Source organism: Canis lupus, chromosome 5 (assembly GCF_003254725.2).
Source record: "Canis lupus dingo isolate Sandy chromosome 5, ASM325472v2, whole genome shotgun sequence".
NCBI lineage: Eukaryota > Metazoa > Chordata > Mammalia > Carnivora > Canidae > Canis > Canis lupus.
In genome coordinates, this window is record NC_064247.1 from 1,900,213 (window position 1) to 1,926,374 (window position 26,162).

General features: G+C 49.3%; 1 protein-coding gene and 1 long non-coding RNA gene across 2 annotated transcripts in view; both read left to right on the forward strand.

The window, feature by feature from the left end:
* Positions 1–26,162, forward strand: part of OPCML (opioid binding protein/cell adhesion molecule like) — a 1,085,315-nt gene that overhangs the window by 246,542 nt on the left and 812,611 nt on the right. The gene's annotated exons all lie outside the window — the stretch shown is intronic.
* Positions 14,027–16,014, forward strand: LOC125755070 (uncharacterized). Its single transcript, XR_007410580.1, has 2 exons — positions 14,027–14,211; positions 14,728–16,014. It is a non-coding gene; the product is annotated as an uncharacterized LOC125755070 (long non-coding RNA).

Genomic DNA, 26,162 nt, shown 5'->3' on the forward strand with positions numbered 1-26,162 from the left:
ACAGAGAGAGACACTTGCGCTGGGACGGAAATGCATGGGTTTTTATTCCCTTCGGTGTTCTCGCGTCTCAGACCCTAAAAGCTCACCTTGACTGAACGGTAGGGTATCCTAGGAGGAAATTCGGAGTTCCGGCCTGGCAGCCTGGTCGCGGTGAGAAACCCCGGCTCTGTAGCCTTGTCTAGCCAGCAGCCGGGGGGAGCCCCTCCGGGCGGAAGCCCCTGGGGTTCAGCTCCAAGCCTGTTTCAGTCACACCCTCTGTGACCTTGAGGAAATGCCTGCATCTCTCTCCTCTCTGTGTCAGTTTCTACTTTTGGAAACTTAGAGAAGGTGATGATGACATTAATTATGTGATCCCACAAATCTGCATTGAGAATTAAATATGGGAGTACTTGAAAAGGACTTGGAACCAGGTCTAGCGTACAAGACTGTTTAAAGAGCAGAGACATAGCGGGGCGCTTCTTTTTCCTGTCCCTGGGACCCTGAATGGGTTTTCCCATCACACTGGGCCTCAGTTTCCCTATTGATAAAGAAGAGAGGGATGGGAAAGATTGGATCATGTCTAATTGTGATTTTATCCGCTCTAACATTTGAAGCCCAAGGTGAGGTTGTCTGAGAGCCAGGGAGACAGATTTTGTGCTATTTTAATTTAATTTTTACATTACTTCTGCCCAGGCCTTGGAGGTTTCCAATGGATTAGCCTGATTTCAAATCCAAAGCCTGGCAGGCCCTCCTGGTTCCCCGGCAGCTTTTTCCTGACATGCAGAGTAGATGCCTAGTGAGCATTCCCGGAAGCCCCTGGGGAGCCGGGCTGGCGGGGCAGGGCCACGGGGTCTCGCGGCACGGGGGTCCCTCTGCTGCTGGGGCTCCTGGCATCACTGGGCCGCATCGGGCAGACCCCAGATCCCCAGAACTGTGTGCGTGAGGGGCGTGGGCCGGGCGAGGGGTGCGTGTGCCTCAGAAGGACTCAGTGGAAATCTTTCCAGAAATCTCCACCCACCCTGTCCAGCGCATCTCCAGAGCAGTGTCTGGCAACCCTAATCTCCGACGGGGGTGATGAAGCAACTACACCCCAAGGTTCATGCTCACTGGGCCCCTGTTACCTTCTCGGGACGGCCTGCAGAAGCTGGATCCTTGTGCACCTGCTGGGCCTTCTCACCCCAAGTGGCAATGACGGGGGCACCAGGGCGGCTTGGTCGGGGACGCGTCTGCTGTGTGCTCGGGTTACGGCCCCAGGGTCCTCGGGTCGAGCCCCATGTCTGGCTGTCTGCTTCTCCCTCTCCTGTGTGCTCTTCTCGCTGTGCTCTCTCGCTCTCTCTCTAATAAATAAATAAAATCTTAAAAAAAAAAAAAGTGACAATGAGTTTACTGTCGCTGCCGGCCGTGAAGAAAAGGGAGTTGTGCCTGTGACTCGTAGGCCCGCAGGCGAGAACCCCAGTTCCCACCCTCACCCCGGAGCCGCCGGTTCTCAAGGCCTGGAACAAGATGCCTGTGTGTAGGGCCCGCCGTAGGGAGCCAGTTCCCCTCCTCAGATCGCTCGCTCGCTCATTTCCTCTGGGCCCCATTCACGGAAATAAGAGGATCTTTGTCGTTCTATACGGACTGTGACGTGTGTGGCCTTTCAAAGCTGGATGTTGTTCAAACGGCAGGGCCCGGGGCCAGCGGGCCGTGCCAGGTTCTCATCGTCTTTACCCTGGGTGCCCGGGTCCCCGCTAGTGTGAGCTAAGGCATGAGGACCCGGGGAGAGGCTGCTGGTGGCGGGCCTGCCCCCGAGACACCAGGGCAGCGGGGCCAGCTGAGCCACCTGGGCCACCAGCGGCTTTCGACCGCGGGCTTTCTCAGTCGCCCCCGATTCACACCTGGAGCGACCCTGAGGGCCAGTGGGCTCGTCCAGGGATCAGTGGGCTGGAGAGGCCCGGCCTCGTATGTTCCAGAAGCTACCCCAGAGGTGTTTGGCGGCACCGATCTCCCGGAGGAAGGGGAAGGAGGAAAGAGTGAGGCAGGTAGGAAGAAGACAGGAGGAGGAGCCCCCGCCCTGAGTTTGCGCTCCGCGACAGCCTCCGGGCCGTGAGGGGTGGGAGGCACGGTCACCAGCAGAGGGTGGTCCCGGGGAAGAGGGGACCCCGAGGGGGACCCGGGTTCCAAGCCCAGTTCTCTTGCCGTCTGGGTGGCGGGGGGTGGCCTCTGGGAAAAGCACTCGCAGCAACAGAACTGCAGTTTCTGCTCTGTCCTCAAACAAGAGGGGACCTTAATCCTGCTCGTTCTAGAAGCTGCTTGTGCAGTCGCCCATTCCCCGATGGTGGGGGCGGGCAGCTCTCCTAGCCTGGGCATGAGCAGGGAGGCCGGTAGGCGTGGAAGGAGCTCCGGCCTGGCCCAGGGGCAGCGGGTTTGGGGGGGCTCCGGGGACCGGAGCGCGCTCGCGGGGCAGGTCGCAGGTGCCACACAGCAGAGAGGTGCCCCTTGGCAGCCGTGGCCCGTCGCCCCCGTTTCCTGTCCCAGGGCTCGTGCCCGTCCCTCTGGGCGCCTGGCTTGTTCCTAGGCCGCTGGGCCCCGCTCAGACCCGCCGCCTCTCGCACACGTTTCAGATCGTCCATCCTCGACACAGAAATACAACCCACAGGGACACAACGTCGGATGCTATTTTAGTGCCTGGCTCTGTCCACTTGGGTTACCAGAATCTCCACTTGAGGAGTTAAGTAGGACGGTGGTGGTTCGGAGCCGTCACAGATCAGCGTGCGAGGAGCTGATTGTTAGATATTCAGGGATTGTGTGGCCCGGTTTAAATCTTTGGCAACTTCAAATTGGCCCTAGTGGGAGTATTTACTCGGAGAAAAATCAGCAAACAGTACAAATCAGAGCTTCCTTCCCTTTTTCTTTTTCTTTTTCTTTTTTTTTTTTTCTTTTTTTCAGAGCACTGGTTTACCAGCCTACCACTGGATAGAACCCACTTCATGTAGGTGCTAGTTAATAGGATTTACCCACAGGACTATTTCACAACCAAGGTATGGGGAAGAGTTGAAGCAATGCAAACTAATCCTATAGAATACCAGTCGTTCCCAAACCTCAGCCATTCCCGAGCCTCCCACTCTTCCATATCGATACGTGACCTTTCTCAACATGCTTGCTATTCGCTAATTGAGAGCTATTAATTTTTTCACATTTTTAAATTTTTTTCACATTTATTTTAATTTTTTTCACATTTTTTTTATTTATTTTTTTGAACATTTATTTTTAAAGGAATTTTTCTTACTGCTGTAAGCGAATAAAACAGTATCTGTGTTCTAATTGTAATAAATGAATGACACTAAGACAACATCATAGAAAAGCAAAAGAAAATAAACTCAGATATATACCACATAAAATCATCCCACACGCCACCAGAGGCGTACACAATGAAAAATAAGATCGTAAAATGAGTTTCTATTATAGTCTCCAGTGTCTTTTCTCTAAGGAATGATCACGGCTAAGGTCACGGTACATATGTCAATGGATATTATATATACATTATGCACCTATAGTTAAATATACGTTAATCCAAGTGCATTAGTTGTAGATATGAACTCACTTAATCACTGTAAAAAATTCTATGAGGACAGTATTGTCATACTCCAGAGTTACAGATGAGGAAGCTGACCACGGAGAGTTTCAATAACTTGCCCGAAGTTCATGGCTAAGCCAGGATGGAGCCCGGGCAGCCGAGCTCTTTGGCTTGTGCTTTTCACCTCGTGCTGTACTCAGCAACTTCTTTTAAAACTGAAAATACAATAAATAAATAAATAAATAAATAAATAAATCTGAAAATACATGTATAATACTAGGATTGCTCCCAGTAATCCTGAATCTTGGAAGACCGAGAAAGCTGTCCCATTAAAAATAAAAGCAATATGATTAACAATATATATTTATGATTTAGGCTTTATAGCTTTGCTAGCAAAAGAATAATAATAATGTCCACCAGTAGGTATGTTATGGAAAGTGAGATGGAAACGGAGAGAAGCCTCTGTTCTTTTCACTGTGAAGAATTACAGGGCAGCGACATGAAGGTGAAGCAGAGCAAAGCCTTATTAAGGTGTCCTCCGAGGGAGGGCAGGCCGGTCCAGAGAGACAGCGGCCCTGGAAACTCTGGACTGTGGGCTTACATCAGTTGTTCTGCCCGGTGGGGCCTAGGATCACAGCATTCGAGTGACAGGCCTGGATTATTCAATAATTAGCCAACTAGACATGTTGTTTCCCAAGATGGATTCAAAATACCTGCAGCGGGTAGGAAACCACACCATCATTTCTCTTGTAGACATGGGACAAATAAAAACACGCTCTGCTTTCTACACATGTGTAACAAACACAACAACCGAGCTGATCCTCTGCTGGGGGTGCCGTACGCGCCGACCCACTGCTGGATGGGGGGCGTGGGGTGGTCCCCGGGGGTGGCTCCCCCTCAGGACGGCTGAGGTCCATCCTCCTGTCACCCGTGCCCAGCCTCCTGCCCAACAGGAAGCGGAAGGATGAATGAGGTTATACTTACAGCCTAGAACGTATGCAGCTTCTAAGAGAATAAGCTCAAACTAGGCCAGATAATTTGGAGGGATTTCCAAGGGGCACCGCGGAATAAGAAAAGCAGGATGTAGACAAAAACTGTACGGGCATCTCAGTTTTATAAAATACACACTGGGAGTGTTCTTTCCTTGCGGCCCTAGGTGGTCTCCGCCTTGAAAGTGTCCGCCCCGTCGCTAAGCGGGGAGCAGCAAGCTGTGCGATTTCTGTTTCCCACCACTGCTGAGTATGAACACGGTTTCCTGTCACCTCGCCATTTGTACTTGTTCTGTGAATAATCCGTCGCACATTTTTATTCGTTTATTAATCACTTCTTTTTTGAGTTGCAAGAGTTCTATTCTTTTTTTTTTTTTTTTTCATGTATGGCCTCTTCTTTGTAAGTCTCTCTCTTTTTCCAACAGATCTTTTATTTGTCTTTTGACTTTGTTACAAAAGTTTCAGATTTTCATCTAGTCCCACCTGTTTATCTTCTTTTAAAAAAAAAATGTTTTCCATCTCAGGTTAAAAGTAGAGAAAAGGATAATCAAAGAGACGCAAATGAAACCTTGGCTGGAGGGAGCCTCTCTTTCCTAACGAGACCAGGAAGGAATGAAGGAATCCCCTTTCCGTGCCATACTCTAACCTGCCCTATAAAACACCATCAAATCCCCTTTGCTGGCAAGAGGGGTGACGACGTTCCAACTTAAGCATTCTCATGCCCCAGCTGTGCACTTCCATTCCAGTCTCCCCACTAGCCTGTCCCATCACTGGACAAGCTTCCAAATAGCATGAGAAAGGAAGGTGATAGGTTGAGTTACATTAGCATATTGATGGCACAGCACTCCTTGTGTTTTATTACCCTAATTAGATGGGTATTAGGTTATATTTAAAGCTTAAATCTTCATTATATCCTATTACTATTGTGGATTTTTAAAAATCCAACATGGCTTTGAATCAAGGTAGATTCTTAATTTGGCTTCCTCGCCTATTATTTTGTCTGCTTGCCAGATTCTTCCTACTTTTTGAACTCAGTGCTGTATTTAATGGGCTTGTCAAACATAGAGTTAATCTAGTGTTCCCTATGAAGATTCTCTGGGGCCTCATGAAGGGGTGGGAAGCGGTGGTTCTCCGGCTCCCCTCTGCTTTTGCCATCTCCAGTACACTTCCGCATAGCTCAGTCTCCCTCCAGCTATCCCTGCACAAACACATGCCCAAGCTTGAAGCCATGGGTTCACCTGACTCCCCTTCCTTCACCTCAACCGTGTAGGAGTCCGATGCAGTCTACGGAGACCTGTGTTCTCGCTGGCTCCTCTCCTCTCTTCTCTGGTCAGGCTCTCTTGGGCTAACCCTCGGCTTCCCGGGCCTGGACTAGCATAATAGCATCAGAGCTCAGCCAGTGCGCCGCGCCAGTCTCCATCTGCTGCCAGAGCTGGGCTTCTAGAGCGCGCATCTTTTGCCATGCTTCTTTGAAGAACCTAGAGGTGCGTGGAGGATAGAAGCCAGGTTCCTTGGTGCGGTTCCCAAATGCTAACCTGATCTGATCCCAACTTAACCTAAACCATCTCACCCTCGTTGACTGTCCTGTAAACAAATCCCTGGTATGAGTGTAGATTGAGGTGTGAAACAGCAAATCCACACCTCTGGTGATTTCTTAACGGGGCTGCTCTTGCTTTTCCTGCTGCCTGGAATGTCCTTTTTTTTCCCTCTGGCAGATTAAATTCTAGTTGGCGTTTAAAGCCCAACTCAAGTGTCACCTCCTCTCTGAAGCTTTCCCAATACCCCAGTGAAAATGAAGTCCCCCTCCTTTGGTGCTCCTTGACAATTTCTAATACCCTTATGCTAGCATCATGTGTTGTATCTTGGTGCGCTGAGGCGTTGTCACTCAACTGATTGCACATCTTTGAAGGGAGAGCCAACACCACGGTCATCTCTGCAGATTTCGCCCATAGCACCATCGAGTGTAGTTGTTCCTCAATACAAGTATGTGGAAGGGAGGAGGTAGAGAAGGAGTGAGAGAGGAAGAGAAGAAAAGCAAGGAAGGAATGCATTTATCCTTACACAAATACTTCCCTGGAATACACATAGCTTGTTTGCTTCTTGCTTGCTTGCTTTACTTCTTTATTTTCTTATTTATTTAAATTGATAAAATGAGCACTACTAACTGCGGAAATTCAAGTTTTGCTTGTTGTGAGGATTTTAAAAGTGACTTTGCACTGTATCGAACATGATACTATTTGTAAAAGTAAAAGGTTGCTTATCATTATCTTCATCACTAATCACACGATCATTTTGATTTTTAGTAATTCCAGTTCTGATTCTAATGCATACTAAGTGTAAGAGCAAAGAAGGGTATTTGCATGGAACCCTGGGTTACTGTGGTCTGTGTGCTTTGCTGTAGCTTATTAAGAAACTGGTCCCGGGGACACCTGGGGGCTCAGCGGTGGAGCGTCTGCCTTCAGCTCAGGGCGTGACCCTGGGGTCCTGGGATCGAGTCCCACATGGGGCTCCCCATAGGGAGCCTGTTTCTCCCTCTGCCTGTGTCTCTGCCTCTCTCTCTCTCTGTGTCTCTCATGAATAAATAAATGAAATCTTAAAAAAAAAAAAAAAGACCTGATCCCTATCCCTTCTACCCACTCCCCTACTCAGCAAACAGGGAAAGAAGAAAAGGCAATGATGCTGGCACTTTTGATGAGGAGCACAGGGGAATGGGCAGAGGCCAGACAGGTTTCATGGAGCAAAGCCCGATAGCTAATACTAATGAGATTCCTAGGGAAGATAGCCAGAATTAAAAAACATTTAGGGCAATGCTGAGAACTGCCTGAACTAAGAGAGTTAATCAGAAATGGGACCTCCAGAGGTTTGCCTATCTCCCAGCTAAACATTACAGCACCTATCAGGTGACTTCAGTTGCTGATGGGTGACAGCTTAATTTACAAGAATGCCGAGCAACAGCAAATTTGAAAATAAACCAAATACACACTTTATAAGGAAAAGGAAATGTGATTCTGAACTCCATCTCATAGTTTCCCTGAAGCTTTACCAACCTTATAATTAGATGATACCTAAACTGGATGAAACGTTCATATTAAATATTATGAGAAATTTATTGGAGATTGTGCTATACCCCTATTTATATTTCTGGTCTAACTTGTCTCTCTTACATTAGTAGAGAATATCTGTGCGTGGATGTGTGTATGTACTTTAGAATTTCCATTAGGAATTATTTCTGATGTCTTAAAAAAGATTAACCTTGCTGGTACCTAGTATAATTTATTTTAAAAAATGGAATTCTACCACTGCAAAGGTTTTAATGGGTAGGCTTTTTTGGTATCCTTCCAGAAATCTCCCTGCCCGAGGCTGCAGTTTTCCTAAAAGGCTCCCTCCCTGCAGATTCCAGTGGAAGCTCGCCTGCACAACAGCTGTGAAATCCGACCAGTACTTCTCAATAGAATCACTCTCAGACAAAAGATGGGACTCACGACTACATGAGCATTTTGAGCAGTCTGAAATAACTTGTTTTTGTTTGTTTGTTTGTTTGTTTTTTAATAACATGAGCCTTTGCATACCTTCGCTGCCCACCCTCCCTGGGCAACCAAGAGCCATTTTGGTATTCTAGAAAGACAGACAAGCATCAGCCTCCATGTTAAGGATGGCTCACAGGACCAAGAACCTAGCTCCTCCTAAAGCCTAGTGCATCTTGGTTCTCTGAGAAATGGTTTTAGCAAACTCTTTGATGCTGACTTTTCTGAGAAATGGTGATTCCATCAATCATATTTCCCCCTTTACACAAACCTGAGAAAACTCTTCCGGGGTTTCCAAAAATACAAGAGAAGAGCTGGTTCGCATGGGCACTTGAAGGGCAGAAGGTGAAGGAACAAAGTTGAGAGTCCCTCAGCTTCACCTGTCACTTGCCGTCTCACAGAGAGGGTGTCTGGCTATTTTAGCCTCATCAAGACTGTCCTGGTGTTTTCTAACAGATTCAGAGAGGCCTTGGTCCTCTCAGTTCTTCTAATAAGTGCCAGGAGAGAGCTGGTGACAAGAATGCCATGTCATCTGCCACTGGGGCGCACAATTGGCTCTATTTCCGTCCCTATAGATTCTTGTCTGTGTGGGGTGGCACGCCCTCTGCTCTAGCCCCAGTCCTGCCTTCCAATCCTCTTTTATTTTGTCCTGTAAAATGGTCCATGTTCAAAGCCGACATGTTTTAAATGATCTCTATACAGAGTCTTTCGTTGAAGCCCACTCTCCAGGAGCATGTTTTATTGAGCATCCTTGAGGTTTCCTGTCTTTGGTGAGGAATTTCCTTTTCCAATAATCTGTTAACAATAAGCACGTGAGTATGGAATTTCCCAGAAAGAACTGATAGAGTCTCTAACGTGGGTTCTTTACTCAAAGGACAAAGGCATCCCTTATTTCCAGTGGACACCTACCTTTTCCCCAAAGGCATGCTAGGGCCCTTCAGGCCCAGTAGGTGTGTTGCAGGAAGCCAGTCCTCTCCTGCTCATGCAGTATTGTGCTGGCAGGTGCAGCAGAGATGAGAAGTGGAAAGAGAGTAATTGCAGGACCAGCAATCATGTTGAATTCTAGAGGTCCATTGCTAATGATAGTCACGGTGATTAAATTAAAGAAGAGCTGTCAACTACAGTTCTTTCTTTGCTCTTTAAAAAAAAAATGTTTTCTTCCCTTTCAGGTGCCCTATTTATGAGCTCAAAAAAATCGTAATTAAGGAAATCTCTCCTGATTTGGTTCTTAGTAAACACTGTATTCTTTCAGTCTAATCGAGATAGGACTAGGGCGATGTTTTTGTTTGCTCTCTCCGTTTACTGTCACAATGAACTATGTTAAAAATCGCGTTTTCCAAAAAGACTTTTTGTTTGATTTCCTTGTTCTTTTCTTTTCTCCTTCTCTCCTTACTGCTTCTTTTCCTTCCCTTCCCTTCCCTTTCCGTTCCATTACTTTCTTCTTTCCTACTTTTAAGGACTGAAAACCTATTTCACCCAAACCCTGGATTGGTAGTTTGACTAATATAGAATTATAGTCATTGTTCAAAAAATAATGAAAGATTCACTCTTTTGTAAACCTCTTCCTTTTTAAAGTAAGTGGTTTATTGAATTATGTCCTAAGTGTACAAGAGGACACAGATTATAAATATTAAACTTAAAGAAAAAATTTAAAGCTAGACATACCTATATTACGACCAAAGAGGAGCTTGGGGTGGCATGGATGTGTTTGCTTTATTACATTTTGAGCGTTGATGACGTGTGCTGTATGAGGCTAAAGCTGAGTTGGTGACTTGGTTGACTTCCTTCATTGCCCCTGGCCAGGGAAGTTGCATCTCTGGGAGTTATAGGATGCCATTTCCCAAGCTCAGGGTTGGTAATCTGACCTGTGTTGCTTCTTCTTGGCTAAGTCCTGATCTAGCTTCTCCTCAGGGTCCATTTTCTCTTCATCACGCTTCTGACAGTCTTGCTCAGACTGTTGGACTGCCTTCTGGCATTGTTATGCGGAAAAATTAATAAGCGCAGTCATAAAGTGCTTTGACATTCTAAAGTGCTATAGAACTGCTTAATGATGATAGAATTACCATAGAGCTGTCTGGTTCCAATCACATCTTCAGAGGGATCCTAGATTGAATTGACAGTTTTGGTAGGTGAGGTTTAAAATATATGAACTGTCAAAAAGATCAAAAATGGGTGGTGACATTGTCAGCTTTCCCTCCATTGCCTTTGTCTGGATTGCCTCAACCCTATTGTAAAATCTCTTCTAGAGCAGAGAATGCATCAGAAAGTCTGTTCAAGAGTCAAGTGGGGACAGGTCACTAGCTATTCCTGTTGCAGTTTTGCTTGCATAGGCTCTGGGTGGTTTGGAGAAAGGAACTAGAAGGGATCATTGATTTTATGATCAGCCCAAACGTCTCTACAGTGTTGGGTAATGAAATCCTGCCATTTTCCCAAAACATGTTCACATCCGGGGAGATGACACATTATAGCACCTTAATCCCATAATTTCTCTTGAATTCTACAGACCTTCACCTTCATGCCCCTTCAGTAGTCCCTTTCATTAGGCCGCTCTGCTGGCCACCTCCTGGAATTGGAAACTACTTGAAACTTCTGTAACTTCAAACTCCACCCTCGGACACTGTCATTCCGTCTTTCCGAGGCCCTTGATCTTCTATCCTATTTACAACTCTTCTATCAGATCTAAAAGTCCTCTGATTATTCCCTTTTGTCCAAATCTACTGGCTTCCTCTTTGTTCCACCTAACTTCTTTATCCATCTTAGGACACACTCAACTTACCTACCACCATTTCCTTTTGCCACAAGTGCCTCAAACAACCGCATTGCTGAGCCCTTACACCACCCTATCTTCTTTACCTTGAGGATCCTAAGTACTGCTGCAGGGAAATTATTTAGCTGTGTAGACTGGTATCCTTATGAAGTTATAGCTGGAGGCTAAGCTGTGCCCTTGGCATTTCTTGGTACTCCTCTACCTTGACTATTTCATCTCTACCGGTCCCCTCCAGCTTCCTACACACTTTTTTCCACTCTCAGCAGATGGCCTTGCCCCAAGTTCACTGATGAAGCACTCAATCATGTATCACTCCTCTCAAGTTTTGCACCTGCCTCACATTGAAAAATGTATCTGCATCCTTATCCCCACCCCACTGCCTTCTTCCCTTCCACCTTGGTTGAAGGGGTAGCACTTGTTCTGCTTACAGGTAAGCTCTACTTCATGTGGACCCCACTCCATTAATGAACGCATATGCTCTATTTTTATTTTCAAAATCATTTATTTAGCCATTGTCTTAAAAAACAAAACAACGGTATGCTCAAGTCTCTCCCATCTTTGCAGAAATCTCCCTCAACTGTACTTCTCTTGCTCTTTGACTGGATAAAACTACATTCATTATTTCTGTTTTCTCACTTCCTGGATACTCCTCAGGCTACAGAAGTTTAACGTCCCTATGTCCTTGTCTGCTCACGTTCCTTTCACGAAAATCAGAATGGTCTTCCAATGCCCAAGCTCATACTCCTCTGATTTTATGTGTTTCTCTGGCATTAACGTGATCAACTATTCCTTCTCTTTTCTCTTCAAAACTCAGTCTCCTTTAAGATTCTTTTGACACTGTTTTCGAAAAATTGTACATTTCTGGATAAATATCCATCTCCCCAATTGTAGTGTGTACTCCGTAGAGGGAGACATCATGTCTTTCTTGCTACACAATTTGAACCTACTGCTGAGCACACATATTAGCTTTATAATTTATGTTTAATTGATGGACTGGATGCTTTCATGGAAGATGTACCATCATTCTTTTTCCTAGTGTTTCTCTTGCTTTTCTGGGCTCTCCTTCTCAATTTCGTTCCTTTTGTATGTTAGTGTTTTTAAGGGTATCATTCAGCCTACTCTTTCTTACTCCTGATCGCATGTTTAAACAATGTATTCTGTGGCCATGGTTGGAAGTGCTCACTTTTTCCTGTGCTTTAACCTTAGAGAGCTATCTTCCTACTAGATATTTCATTTGGATTTCCATAGATACATTGACTGGATCTCCACCAAACTTGATGTCTTCATCTCCCTCTATTTTCATTCCAATCTTATAGTCCAGATCATGGCTGTTGACATAATGGGCAATGCCACAGCCCAAGAGGCCTGGCAGTCACTTTAGATTACTACCTGTTCTTGTCCTCCATGTCACTACGACGACTACTACTGCTGTTCCTACTACTACCACCACACCCTGGCAAATCTACCTACTTAGATTTTAAATTTGTCCTCTCTTCACCACTCCCAGTGCTCCATTTTCTTTTCGTTGTTAGGATTTCTTGGCTGGAAGATGGTTTCCTAATTGGTCTCCAAACTTGCTACTGTCAATCTCTTGTCTATAGTGCCATCAAATGTGATTTTTTTTCTGTAATAAAATTATAATTCTATAATTCCTTGCTTTGAAAGATTGAAAAAAAAATTGAAAGACTTCTGAGTACTTCCTGTGAGAAATACAAAACCCTTGATAGCATTCAAGTCCAGCATAAATTTGCCTCCACCAGAATCGATGCCCTGTCCTCACCCCGTGCGGGACTGCTGAAGGCCTTCATGTACTCTCATGCTTCCCTTCACTACTGACCTCCACCAGCTTCCTTCCTAGAAAATTTCTCTTGCTTCATAATTTGCATTATGCACATCATCACCTCAGGAAAGACTTTTCTGAAAGAGCCCTCCTTTGTACTTCCATAGATTCCTTCCTCCCCTACTATTTTAGTGATTATCATGTTATTTTCTATGTAACCTGTGTTTACCTCTATTCTTCTACTAAACTGTGAACAATTTGAAGGCAGAGACTACATGCCCCCCCATGCCTAACATACATGGTATCCATTATATAATAAGAGTTTAATAAATCTACATTAAATGAATTTTAAATTCTTCATATTTGTTCCATATTTGTGTGAAATAATTGGGCCATTTTCCCTCAAGCCTCTTAATTTTGGGGGAAAGAACTGCAGTTGTTTGGGGCAACAGAAAGAATGCATGCTCTATCATGATTGGGCTGTGGGAAAAATGTGTTGGAAATTCCAATACATTGGTGTCAAGGTTTTAACTCAGAGACTCCAAGACTCTTATTCTTTCCGGGGACCCACAAGCCACACTGGGTGCCCATGTGATCTTCCATATTAATGGCCAAGTGTAATTCTCAGCTGGTTTCTCTTACCATTCAAGCTTTGGAAGGCTTTGACCTGCCTTCTCCAACAGCCAGCTGGTGTGTGCTTAGGGAATAGAGACCCATTTTAATACTGCTTTAAGAAAATCTGCTGTGCCTAAAAGTACCTAAGAAATAACCCTCAAGAATTCTGAACTATCCAGAAATTGCACATTCCTACCTTTACTCTTTCTCAGTCATGCAGACAGTTGAGCACAGACTATCATTAAAGCGACATCTTGTTCTGTACAGCCACATACTCCAGAGAACTAGAGGAGGGGCATGAACCTAAGATCTGACCACAACTTTTCAGAAAGTCACATCTTCTACAATGATGGACTTACTTTAGTATCAACTAAGTAAAATCGTAAGGAAGAGATGCACCCGGGGCAGTGCCTCACATCCTTCTGAGTTACTGCAAAAGCACAGAGTTCCCAGGCAGTGGGACCGTGATTGCTTGTTGCCTGACAGGCTGCAGGGTCTCTGGGAAGCACTCATCTCCCTGACAGCCTCACAATCTATATTTACCCCAGAACTTTCCTGCTCTGGGCCTCATGCGTTCAAAAACACCTTCTTTGCTATTTTGGTAGGTTAACTCATTGGCTGTGATCGTGTTGGTGGTTAACGGTACCGATAACTAACATTGCTGAGTGCTTGGCAAATACCCAGAGCAATGCATAAATGCTCTCCTTCTGTCCTACCTGAGCCCTTTCAAGCATGTCCGTGCATTGTTATTTCTGCTTTTTCAAATGGATAAATTGAGATATAAAAAGATTAAGTAGCTTGGCTGAGGGCACTCCACTGCTAAATGGTGAGCTGGAACTCCAAGCCAAGCAGTCTGATTCCAAAGTCTGTCTTTACTCTCCAGATGCTGTGTGTACCACACCTGTGTCCTCTGAATTCCTACTGTCAGCACCTGGGTGTCTCTGCCTAAATATGAAGCCCACCCTTTCATTGATGGAGCCCACTCTGTCCCCAGGAGGCAGGTCAGAAGGGCTGGGAGCTAATGTGATAACCCCCCCCCCCCCCCCCACTGATGATGGCCACTGTGGGTGTGTACTCATCACTGCAGCCCTCCCCTGCCTTCGGTGGGGTACCTGAGGTGTGGGTTTTACACTGGCCCTCAAGTTCCCCAAATGGGCTGAAGCCTCATCTGCTGGCAGTGGTCGCCTTCCTTTCCTTGTCTCAAGGCCCTGCTCCCCCACAGGTGTTTTCCTTGACCTCTCAAATAAGCAGTCTGTCCTTACGCCCTTATCTCAGTGACTGCTTCTAGGAGAATCCAAACCAAAGCAAATGACTTGCTGTGTTAACCACTCCCAGGTCCCCTGCAAGGCCTCTCAATGCCCTAAATAGAGCAAAGCAGACACTGACACGGGGCCTTTGAAGCCTGTGGGAGTGTCTGGCTTCTCTGTCTATCCAGAGCCCTGGCTCTGCCTTTCTCTGCCTCTCAACATTATCTACTTTTCTCCCTTTCTCAAAGCAGCTGTCTGGTCCCTCTACAGGGCCTCCTCACCTTGCTGTGAACACATTTGCAATAAGCCACTGCACCTCGCTCCATTGCACCTGGAAGGATAAATGGTTCTCACCTCTTGTCCCCTGGATCAAGTTATTTGGCGGCTGGTTATTGCAACAAATATAACTGCAGGTGAAAGTGGCAAACCAGCCCAGCTCTGCTCGGTGCAGCTCGCCTGGAGGCCCAGCCCACACATTTCCAGGAAAAGCTCTCTGCATCCCCGCAGCAGAAACCCTGCTCAATTCACCTCATTTAGCAGAGTGACTGAGCGCCTCTGGGTTTTGGGAACTGTACCAGACATTCTCTCAGGCTTGTACCTTGTGTTCGAAAACAGTTGCTTTCAAGAAGATCTTGTTTGCCCCAAGCCCAGGGCTCCTGAAAGTTTTTACTAGATTCTGGAATTTCACAAGAATCTCCTTGCTCCAAGCAATCACCTGCAGCCAACACAAGATGTGCTCCCCATCCCCCTGGCACAGAGATTCCGGGGACAAATAAAAACCAAGAGAAAAGAAAGCAGAAGCAACGGACCGAAACTTGTTTTGATTGTACAGTCGGGTTTTGTTGGACTTCTGTTTTACTCTAAAAAAAAAAAAAAAAAAAAAAAATGTACCCTTACTTCTTTTGAATCTGGAGATTGGGAGAAGTTCAAATGTCTGTCGTCACGTTAAGCTTGAGCAAAAAAGATGAAAACAAACAAAAATAGAGAGCACATCACAAACGTGCGAACGATATTCCCTGTCTGAAAGTAATAGGTCAGCTTCTTTTTTTCTTTTTCTTTTTTTTATATTTTAGGTCAGCTTCTCAACTAAGCTCAGCTGGCATTTGCTGTACATATAGAGCGATCATGTACAAAGCACAGTAAGAATCATGTTAGAAGCAGACTGTCCCCTCCACAAGGCCTATGCTGCAGCCCTAGTCTCCGGTACTTCAGAATGTGACTGCGTTTGGTTATAGGGCCTGTAAGGAGGTGGGTGAGTTAAAAGGAGATCTTTGGGGCAGGCCTCATCCAATCTCACTGATGCCCTCAGATGAAGAGGGAGAAACACCGGGGACGCACACCGAGGAAAGACCGTGTGATGCCACAGGGAGAAAGCAGCCGTCCCCAAGCCAACGAGACAGGCCTCCGAAGAAAGCAAACCTCTAACTTTGGACTTCCAGCCTCCAGACCCGGGAGGGAGTAAATCTCTGTTGTTCAAGCCTCTCAGTCCATGGTATTTTATTATGGCAGCCCCAGCAAAATAATATAAATCCTCTATTGTGAATCGGGGCACCTGGATTAGAATCACTCTTTGATCTTTAGAATATCGCTTTGTCTCTCGCCAGCTCGGCTTCTCCCTCTGATAATGTAATTATATTATTCTCTAAAGCTTGGTGGAATGACATATTTACAAAACGTGTCTGAAGGTACCTACCCAGCACACAGGGTTTTCACATGGGTGCTTAATACATATTTAGTGATTTATTTTCTGGGTGTCGGAGGAGGAGACAGGATCCGAATTTTTTTTTTTTTTTTTTTTTTTTTTTTTTTTTTTACGACTTAGCTGCCACATAAGTCACAAACATTTATGAGGGCTAACTGAAATATATGGCTTATGTGTGAACGTGGAGATAAATAGATCTTAAAAGATTGCAAGAAGGGATGCTGGTTTAGGATGTTCCCTGGGCACCAGGGAAAGACTTCCTGAGGATGAGCCATGAGCTTGACCCCGTGCCATAGGTGGGATTGGAGAACGTACGGTGGGAAATGCATGCGTGGAGGCGAGTAAGCTGGGGCAGCGAGGGGGTCTGCAGGTCCGCGTGCGGCCCTGGGAGATGAAGGCATGCTCCCGAAGGCCAGTGGGGAGAGCCACGATCTTCTCTTTAGACTTTGGGAGAAGTGGGCCCCAGAAGATAGTCTTCTGTTGGGAAAGAAGTCGTTCTTACTCTGTCTGTGACTTCCTGCGACCCTGAAATTCCCTAAAACGGCTGAAAAGTTAGTGAGGGCTAGTTTGATACATTGATACACTTCACTATTAGGTGATTGGAAGCAAGTAAAGAACTTCTTGTGTTATGATCTGGTCTGTGATGATAAAACGTGCTCTAGGAATCCACCTGATGGTGCGCCGGAAGCGTCTGTGAGGGGGCCTGTCCGCCACACAGCAGCATGGAGAGCCAGTCTTGCCTCTGGCTCTACCATTTACTACCTGAGTGATGCTAGGAATATGATTTCATTCGCTTATTTTATTTTCATGTATGCAGTTGACTCACTGGGGAATGATTCTGTACGTGCTTTTCCATCTTCCAGGCACGCTGCTGAAGGATGAAGTGGGGTGCTCACATCCAAGCAGCACCTGGGCTCAGTGACGGAGGAGGTATTGAATGATAAAGGGGTTAACAGAGGCACAAAACTAGTCTTCCAGGTTCAAGGAGGTGAGATTAAAGCTTCCTAGGAAAGCGATGTCATGGGCCCCCAGTCCCCTACCAACTGAAGACGAAGAGGAGGGAGGCAGGGTCTTATGCCCACGTTTCATCAGTTTCCTACGAGTACAAGTAAGATGAACGTGTGGGAAATATTCAAAAGCTCCAAAGGCTAAGTCAGTATAGGGTCCTACGCTTTAAGGAAATGATTGGCAGATCCTCATGGCTGGTTGCATATGGCGGAACGGAAAAAGCATGGGCAAAGCAGGCTGTAGTTTTCAACCTGGAGCAATGAAAGGTTTGGGATATTTCCGAATTCTCTGCAACTAAGAGTGATGGTGCGACAAGAAACACTTTGTGGGCTGAGGAGAAGGGAGGGCAGTGAGAGTGGTCTACCAACAGATGGTGGTCGCAGCTGACACAGGTTGGGCTCCGCCAGAGACAAAGGGATCAGCAGGATAAAGGTGAGGTCTGCAGCAGGGCCGTGTTTAGATAAAGAGATGCCGGAGCCCCGGAGTGGCGTGTCTGCAACACGAAGCCCAGCGGGCTGGCTGCTCTGCTCTGCTCTGTGACGGGACTTCTGGCTGCAGGAGGAAGGCCTGCGGGGCGGGCCGAGGGCGGGCGGGCAGAGGGCCCGGGGGCCACCAGGTCAGGCTGGGTCATCTCCGGGCTATAGAATGTGGGTGGGAAGAAAGGCATTGGTTGGGCCGTGGGGAAAGCCCGCACCTGGTGGGCAGGAGTCAGGATCAGTGGAGGGATGATGCATAACACACTGTGCACAGATTCCCCGAGCGTGAGGCAGTCACCTACCCCACCTAGAGGAGGAGGAGGGTCAGGCCTTGGTGGACAGGAAGGGAGCGCGGGAGCTGGAGCATCCGCAGGGGAGGCAGGGCTTCTCCCGAGGCCTGACTGCAGCCTGACTGCATGCACATCTCAGGTGTTTTTATTTTTTTTTTAAGATTTTTATTTATTTATTCATGAGAGACACAGAGAGAGGCAGAGACACAGGCAGAGGGAGAAGCAGGCTCCATGCAGGGAGCCCCATGTGGGACTCGATCCCTGGTTTCCAGGATCACGCCCTGGGCTGAAGACGGCCCTAAACCGCTGAGGCCCCCGGGCTGCCCCTCATCTCAGGTGTTTGTTGGAGCCATTTCCAATTAGGTTCTGTCTGAATCTAATCATTTCCTTGATTTAGCAAAGCAAAGATTTTGTTCCCCCGTCAAGGGCAAAATACCTTCCTTTTATTTTCTTCTCCATAATTAAGCAATTTCTTAATTAGTGATGTTCAGCCTCTCGAGGTTTATTCCTTTTCATAAAAGCTTGCGTGCCCGCACCCAGCTCCCGCCCAGTGGCCGAGTACTTGTCCCTCGTGCGTCCCCCCTTCGCCGACTTCCTCCCTTGGTGAGAGATTAGGCCTCTCTGGCAGCTCTTCCTGTGCTGGTGGGGGATCCAGCTGTGCGGTTTGCCTTCCTGGTGGCTCTCATTAGCATAAAGGAGCCTCTTAAAGGAGGGGATGTCACATGGTGGCTCCACGCCCGGTGGGCAGCCCTGCGCTCGTGTGGGTGACGCTTGGCAGGCAGGGCTGGGGTGTCCACTGCAGGCCGCCTGGGGGGCCCTGGCTGTGGCTCAGGTATGGCTCACCTGTCCCCCTGAGGGCTGGGGCCGGGCTGCGGGGCGAGCACCCAGTTTGCCCCTTTCTGGTTTTGCATGTGTCCTGCCCTGCCTGCTTAAGTGCAGCGTCAGAGGTCGCATCCCTCGTGTCCTCCTGCCGTGGGTGCAGGGGACGGGAGGGGGCCCGGAGAGGCTGGTCCAGATCGGACTGAACACCGCGTGAGGTACGTGCTCCGGCCGTGAGCACCCCCCAACAGCTCTGTGGGCTGGTGAGCGGTCTCACGCGCGGGGGGGCGGGGGGGCTGCGCTCTCCGAAACTGTGCAGGGACAGCAGAGACCACCAGGGGCGACTGCTCAGCCTGAGAGCTCAGGGGTCCTTCCTGCGCCTGTGAGTCCAGGCCCCCCACACACATCCCCCAAGCCTGGCCCAGGGGCTGTCGCCAGCTGCCGGCGCTGTGTCCCTGGCCAGCTTCGGCCAGCCCCGGGGCCCGGAAAGATGAGTGCGCCACCCCCCAGCAGCCCCAATCGATACCGAGGAACGGAACAGCAGTGGCGGCCGGAGTGGGACCTTGAAACCTGCAGCTGGAAGGCCCACGCGGAGGCCCGAGCACTGGCTGTCCCCGCGGCTCCTGCAAAGCCCTGGGCCGACACTAACTGCTGAAGGCGGAGGATGGTCCTTCCCCCAGGATGGCACGGGGAGCCCTGCTGGCACCCACCTGCCGCGGGCGTCCTCACTGTGTCTGGCACTGAGCGCTCGCCCCACCGGCGCCACCCGGACCTGGGCCACGCGAGCCACGCATGCGATCCCGATTCTCTAGGCCCGATTCTCCTAGTACACTAAAGCGGCGGAGCTGGCCTTGGGAGTCGTAGCACACAACACGCCCGTGAGGCTGTGACCTCAACACCACAGATCTAGGGGCGAGCTCCCTTGCGTTTGGGCGCGCTGTGCTGACATCTCCCGAGCCCAGGTGCCACGTGCACGGCGGCTCCCGTGTAGGGACAGAGACGGAAAGCCCGGAACGCCTGGCCGGGTCATCCAGGGCCGCACGTCACACCGCGGGGTCAAGTGCGGGCCACAGTCGGACAGACCCCAGATCTCGCCCCGATTGGCTGTGTGACGCCGAGCTTGAGCTTCCTGAGGTCCGACCTAAGAGCAGTAGCACATCCGATGTCACGGTGTTTGTGAGGGTTAAATGAGACCGTTGTCGTCAAACACGTGGTGCGGTAACTGGCGCGGCGTAATGTGCGACGGGCGGTAGCTGTCGCCTTCCGAACCCCGCGAGCTCCTCCTTCCAGGCCCTGCCCCTGTGCCCTTCCCCACTGGTGGCGGACGCGCCCCGTTGCCGCCCGGCACCCGGGGCAGGCAGGTGCGCTCCCTCAGCCTCAACCCGTGTGTCATCGTGCTCCGCGTGGATGCACACTCACACCCTGCATGGCCAGGGCGAGGAGCCCTAGTCGGGGCACGGGACTCAAAGAGAGGAAGGACCCACGGGGCTGGGACCCGAAGGACATCTCTGCAAGTGTCTAGGCACCTCCCGTTCTTCCCGCTCTCTGCCTCCTAAGGAGAAATGCAGCTCCTCCGGGACTCTTTCCCGCGGTTAGCTTGCCCGTCCCCGTCCCACGGGCGCCCCCCCCCCCCGCATGTCAGCAGCCTTGCTTCTCCTTGCCTCTGTTCCCTGCACCCCTTCTGTCTAGAACAGTCCTTGCACCTGGCCCGGCAGATCTTGTGTTAATTTAATCCCGGCGCCAACCATGTCCGCGGCGCAGCTGGAGCACGGAGCTTCTCCTCAGCCTCTGCTGGGTCGCAGAGATGGCACCTGGCGGCAGGGGACACAGCGCCGGGGCACCTGGCCTCCACCCCGTGCTGCGCCTGCCGTGCCGGGGGCGCTCCGTGCTCTCAGCCGCACCCCGTGGGCCCAACCTTGTGTAACCGACACTGCCTTGGGTTTAAACCGCTTTAAGATAAGAAACGGCGACGCAGGGACGAGCTGTCCTGTTTCTGAAAGCGTCCCTTGCAGAGACATCGCTTCAGCGGGAAGCTCTTGCTCTCTGCAGCATCTCCCAAGGCTTCTCATCTTGGGAACTGGCTCCCTCGCTCGCGGTCCTGGATGTCCTCATACAGGACATGCCTTCGCGTGAGCCTTGTCTGCACCCCCCCCGGCCCCCCAACAAACGAGGAGGCGGCCACTCGTCTGCCTGCAGTCAGAGCTGGTGACTGAACCCCGGGCCCCCCGTCCCCAGCGCCCTGGGTCGGTAAACTGAACGTGACCCCAGCATCCAGTCGCCGTCAACGAGGGAAGATGTTCCTCTGAGGTCCCTAACGGGTGTCTCTATCTGTGCATGGCCAGCGGGGTCGCTTTGTGGGGCTGATGGGCTGGGGTTCCGTTTGCTCACGGGCCCGTCCCCCCGGCACTGACAGGCGGCCGCGCCCTGCCAAGCGGCTGGACGGCTGGAGCTGACACAGGCTCCCTTGCTCCGCCCCGTGCCTGGGCTGCGTAGGCTGGGCTCCTTCCTCCTGGCCTTTTCCTTTCCCTCCCTTCCCCTCTTTTTCCTCCTTGCACTTCATCTCCCCGCCTTCGTTCTGGTTTCCCTCGCACCTGCCCCCCACGTAGATGTCTGGTGCTGGGGCTCTCCGAATAATCCACTACCTGCCAGGACAGGGAGTGGGAAAAATAGGAATTCATTTTCAGGAGACCAGCTGGCCCAAGTCCGTGTCTTACCGAGGGTTCCTCGCCTCCAGGAATTTCCTCGGGGGGGGGGGGTGTGTGTGGGGGGGGGCTCTTCAGAGCAAGACACAAAAGCACAAAACACAACTGACCAACTGTGCAGAACTATTTGGAGGGAAAGATAGTGTGGTCGGGTGGGGAAAGGAATTCTTTGCGACCCCCGAGGTGGCCAGCTAAAGCTACGGAGCCCCCGAAGCATGAAATTTGATTATTCTTATCTCGGGGCCCAGCTCCTGATAACTGCCGTCAGCCGTTCAATTATCCAACAAACGTCTGAGGCAGCGGGTGATAGGCATTGGGGGGCCCAGGCCGCCTTCCCCGCGTGGGCCCGCCCGCCTCTGAAGGGGCAGGACACCATCCGCCCCTTGGAAACGGGCGAGCCAGGGATGGCGCGGGCCTGACATGGTCACTCTGCAGCACGTCTACCAAATGATTGCTTTCTTCTGCTTTTTAAGGCTTTGCGGACTCCCTCCTCGGCTCCGATACTTTAGCGTGGTCTGGAGAGATTCCAAGGTGGTTAGGGAGTTTGGAGGATGAAAAGCCTCCAGAGAAAGGCTAAAGAACTAGCATCATTTAACGTGGTGGAGAGAGGCTGAGGGTGATTCGTTATCTTCAAACGTGCAGAAAAGGCTCACGAGTTGGGAGGCCACGGGATCTCTGAACCGTATCCCGAAGCCAAAATAAGAGGAATTGAGTCCTTACGGAGCACGGCAGACAAGCGTTGGATTGGACGGTTGGGAGACCTATTCCCTGTCCTGTCCCTTCCATTAGAAGTCATCTTTGTGACTTTGGGTATGTCCCTTCGCTTTCCGGGCTTCACACTAGATGGCCTGCTTTATTTCCTGCATTTTTCATGATTCTATGAGTCATTAGGTTAAAATAGTGGTTAGATTGAAAAATGGCAAGCTTTCAGTGGCTGATAGAGTACGGTCTAGAAACAAAGAACCTGCTAAGTAACCCTTCAAGAGGTCTTTAAGGCAATTTTCAATGAGTTTCGTTAGTTATTTAAAAAATGGAAACTGGGGTATTTTTGAGGAGATTGAGGGATTGGACTCTTTTGAAGAAGAGCTGGGTCTGAGGAGGAACAACTTTTTTCTTTCCCCTCTCGAGTTCTAGGACTCGGACCTCGGACCTATGACTCGAGCTGACAAGATACAGCTTGATCGGAGAAAAACATGCAAGTTTCCTGTGATGTCAATATGTTTACATGACCCTGGGGGCTTCAGAGAAAGAAGCTAAAATCTCAAAAATGTGGTTAGACTGGGGCCGGGGGTGGTGGTGGCCTAATAGACCACTTTAACAAAGAGTGATACGTTGTGGACACAGGACAAGACCCAGCAAAGATGGGCTTGGGTGAAGGACGGTGAATTCTCCCATGGTGACTACGCACATGGTCACTAAGACACCAGGGAAACTAATGAAAGAAATCAGGGTTATTTTAGTAGATTTTGTGCAGATCCATTTTGGTCTCTGGTGATAGGAATGTTCTTCTCTTTCTAGTACAGAGACATTTTCTAATGGGAAATTTCATGTCCTGCTTTTAGGTAGAACGGGGGAGGGCCGAGAGCCCTCGGTGCACCTGCTGTTTCTCAAGGGCCTTCGGCCCAAAATAATCAATATGACAAAGTGGTATATTTTGGGGTGGCATGTTCTGAACCCCTTCACATCCTTTCTACAAAGGATGGTGCAGCAGCTGGGAAATGCAGCTGCATCTTTATCCTCCGTGACCCTTCTCTCCAGTCCAAAAGGGAGCTCAGCACCTTTAGTGGCCCATCATTTCTCTGGATATGTTTCCACAAAAGTGGCCGATGACCTCCGTAAAAGAAGCTCGTCTGTTAGGCAGTCCAACGCGGGTTGGCCCGTGGTTACCTGCAAGATCGGGCTGGGAGGAGACCCAAAGGATGGCCCAAGAGCCCAGGTACTGTGGCCGTGGAGGCAGGTGTTGTTTAGCAGGAGTCCCAACTACAAAAGCAGTATATCCTAATTAACTGCAAATGCGTTGCTCGTAAACCTGCCAGTACTGGGCCCTAATGTCTGTACTTTTAATGATGCATTTGATTAGAAGGTAATTTTATCTACTTGGTGGCAGCCAGACCTGTTTGGGTCTCTTTCCCCTCCTCTTCCTCCACCTTTTCTCTCCTGTTCAAAACATTTATAAAGTTGGGATGTCCAAAACTATCTGATAAGTAAATAAATAAACCTACAAAGCAAAGTCACAATGTCTCCTCAGCGCTAGCCTGTGTGTGTGTGTGTGTGTGTGTGTGTGTGTGTGTGTTTGCCGGGTAGGTAATGGGGTAAACCGAAGTGTGATTTTTCTGATTTCCCATTGGGGTCCATACCTGGAATCTCTTCTTTTCCAGCCTAACATTCTCTTCACTTGAAGTCCAAATAATTGACATAACTTCATAGCTCATCGCATTTTACAAATTGATCCCATGTTCTTTTATTTTGTTTTCCTCTCGCAATAAACCCATGAGATGGTTGTGCTTCCGAAGGAGGAGAAGCAAGTCAGAGATGCTAGCACCTGTCTCGGGGACCCAGTCAGTAAATCAAGAATTCAAAACCTGTCCCAGGCTTTCTCGGCCACACCATATGCTTCTCTCCAAGGAATGGTTTTCTCTTTTTTCATTGAAGATGAAAGCTGAGGCCGATCCACACTGGTAATGGTTGCTAGAGGACACCCGGGGAGCCAGTGGCTGGGCACAGTCACGATTCTGGGCCTTCTGGATCCCATTTCTTGCTGTGGATGCCTAGTGTCATGTTTAAGGTAGCCGCAAGTCCAGGCTTCGGGGTAGACCCAGGAGCCCACGGGAACCCTACTTTGCCTCTCTTCCCTCCTGCTCTTGTCCGTCCCATCCTTCCTGAGGGTGCAGGCCGGTCTCCTCCACTCAGGATCTGGAGTCTCAGGCATCCATCGAGAAGCCCCCTTGAGCTACCGCGTCCGGTCCCCTCTCCCAATTCCTCTTGTCCTTGCGTGTTTTCTACATGTGTCAGCTCACTCGGTCTACATGTAAGGTCGCCGCGGCACCACCTCCCGAGGTCATCTTGCCCGAGGTCACAGAGCAGGTGGTGCAGGGGCTGCCAGGGTGACGTCATTGCCTGAGGTCCCCACTGGTGCCTCTGCGAATCAGTGCCTTGCCAGTAGGAATCCGATGTGCTTTACGCCGAGTCCGAGGCTGTGAGAGGCACCGTAGGAGCAATAGCCCACAACTCTTGACCTGGGATCCCACAAGGAGGACATTTCTCTAAATTAGTATTTAAAGCCTATGTCAAGGCGTCACACGTTTTCACCTCGGAGGATCCACCCAGCTCAGCCTGAGCGTGGAGTGTTCTGAGCCGCTCTCATACCTTCTTTAGTCCTTGAAGCCCGTAAAGGTTAAGCAGCTTTGATTTGTGTGTCGGTTGGTGGTTGGTGGCAGTGCAGGGATCGATCCCAGGTTCGGGGGCCTCTGTCCACTTTCCTGCACCTCACCGAGGGGCAAGAGAGGAGAACAGCCTGCGGTACCCATCTCCCCGGAGCTTAATTTTTATTCTCAAATGTTTCAAGCCTAGCTGCTCTTCAGGTGGTTGATTATACTTCTATGAAATCTCCATTTGAAGGAAAATTGTATCATGTGTTAGAACAGTGAAGAGGAGAACTCATGACCTTGCATTGCTTTGTATTATGTCGCCTTCCCTGGTACGCTCTTGTGCAGCTAGCAGGGAGTTTGACACATTGAGTCAGACAGCCCCTTATTATTAAATCTGTTTGCAAATGTGTGGAAAGTGCCCTGCACACCCACCCTCGTTATGAGTGGTGGCAGGTCGTGGATATGAATCATAGGCTTCTAGAAGCACTTGCCTTCTCCCTTTCCTTAAATCAGATTGTCAACATTTCAGAAACAGTAATGGTAATAATGGCGGGCCGTCGGAGCCATCGGGCAGCAGCCGGCAACATAGGGACACAGCACTTGGAAGAAGTGGACAGCTGGGTGAGAAAGGCTCACCCTTCAGTGCAGCAGGCAGGCTCCACCCCACCCCAGATGGGCTACGACGGGGTGACTGTGTACATACTGTCTCCTTTTAGGATGCCCTTGATTGTATGGAATTAATTAACGGAGTTATGATTGCCAAACATTCTAGAAAAGCAAAGTGCTGGATAAGGGCTTGTTAAAAGTAATAATCTCATAAACTAAGCAGGTTTGTCTGTGGTGGGTGCCCACAGGGAAGGCCCCTTGGGAAAGCTTCTCGCTCCAGTTCTGGTTCAAGGCCTGTGTTCTGTTCCTTAGCTCAGCATCCCTCCCTCTGTGTCTACAGGGATGTCAACGGGGTGGGAGGGGGAGGAAGGAGGTAGGACAGCTGCTGGCTCTCCAGCGCCTTGCCCTGACCATCAGCCGGCGTGGAGCGTGAAGGCCTTTGTATCACCGACATCTCAGGCAGGGAAACCACTTCTGGTTCATCCGACTGCCCGCAATCCCCCCACCACGCGGCCACTACAACAGGAGGAGAGGTTGCCTTTCCACTCGATTTGGAAAGTCACGGTTTCTGTACTTCTAAAACGCATGCACATCCCTGCAAGCAGCTGACTGTGTGCTTAGCGATACCTTAAGGCCCTAGAATCGTGGTGGACAGAACTGCACGTGAGACGCGTTAGGAGGCATTTTTCGAATCCTGTGCATTGATCGCTTTTTTCCATTCTGGATAAAAATCT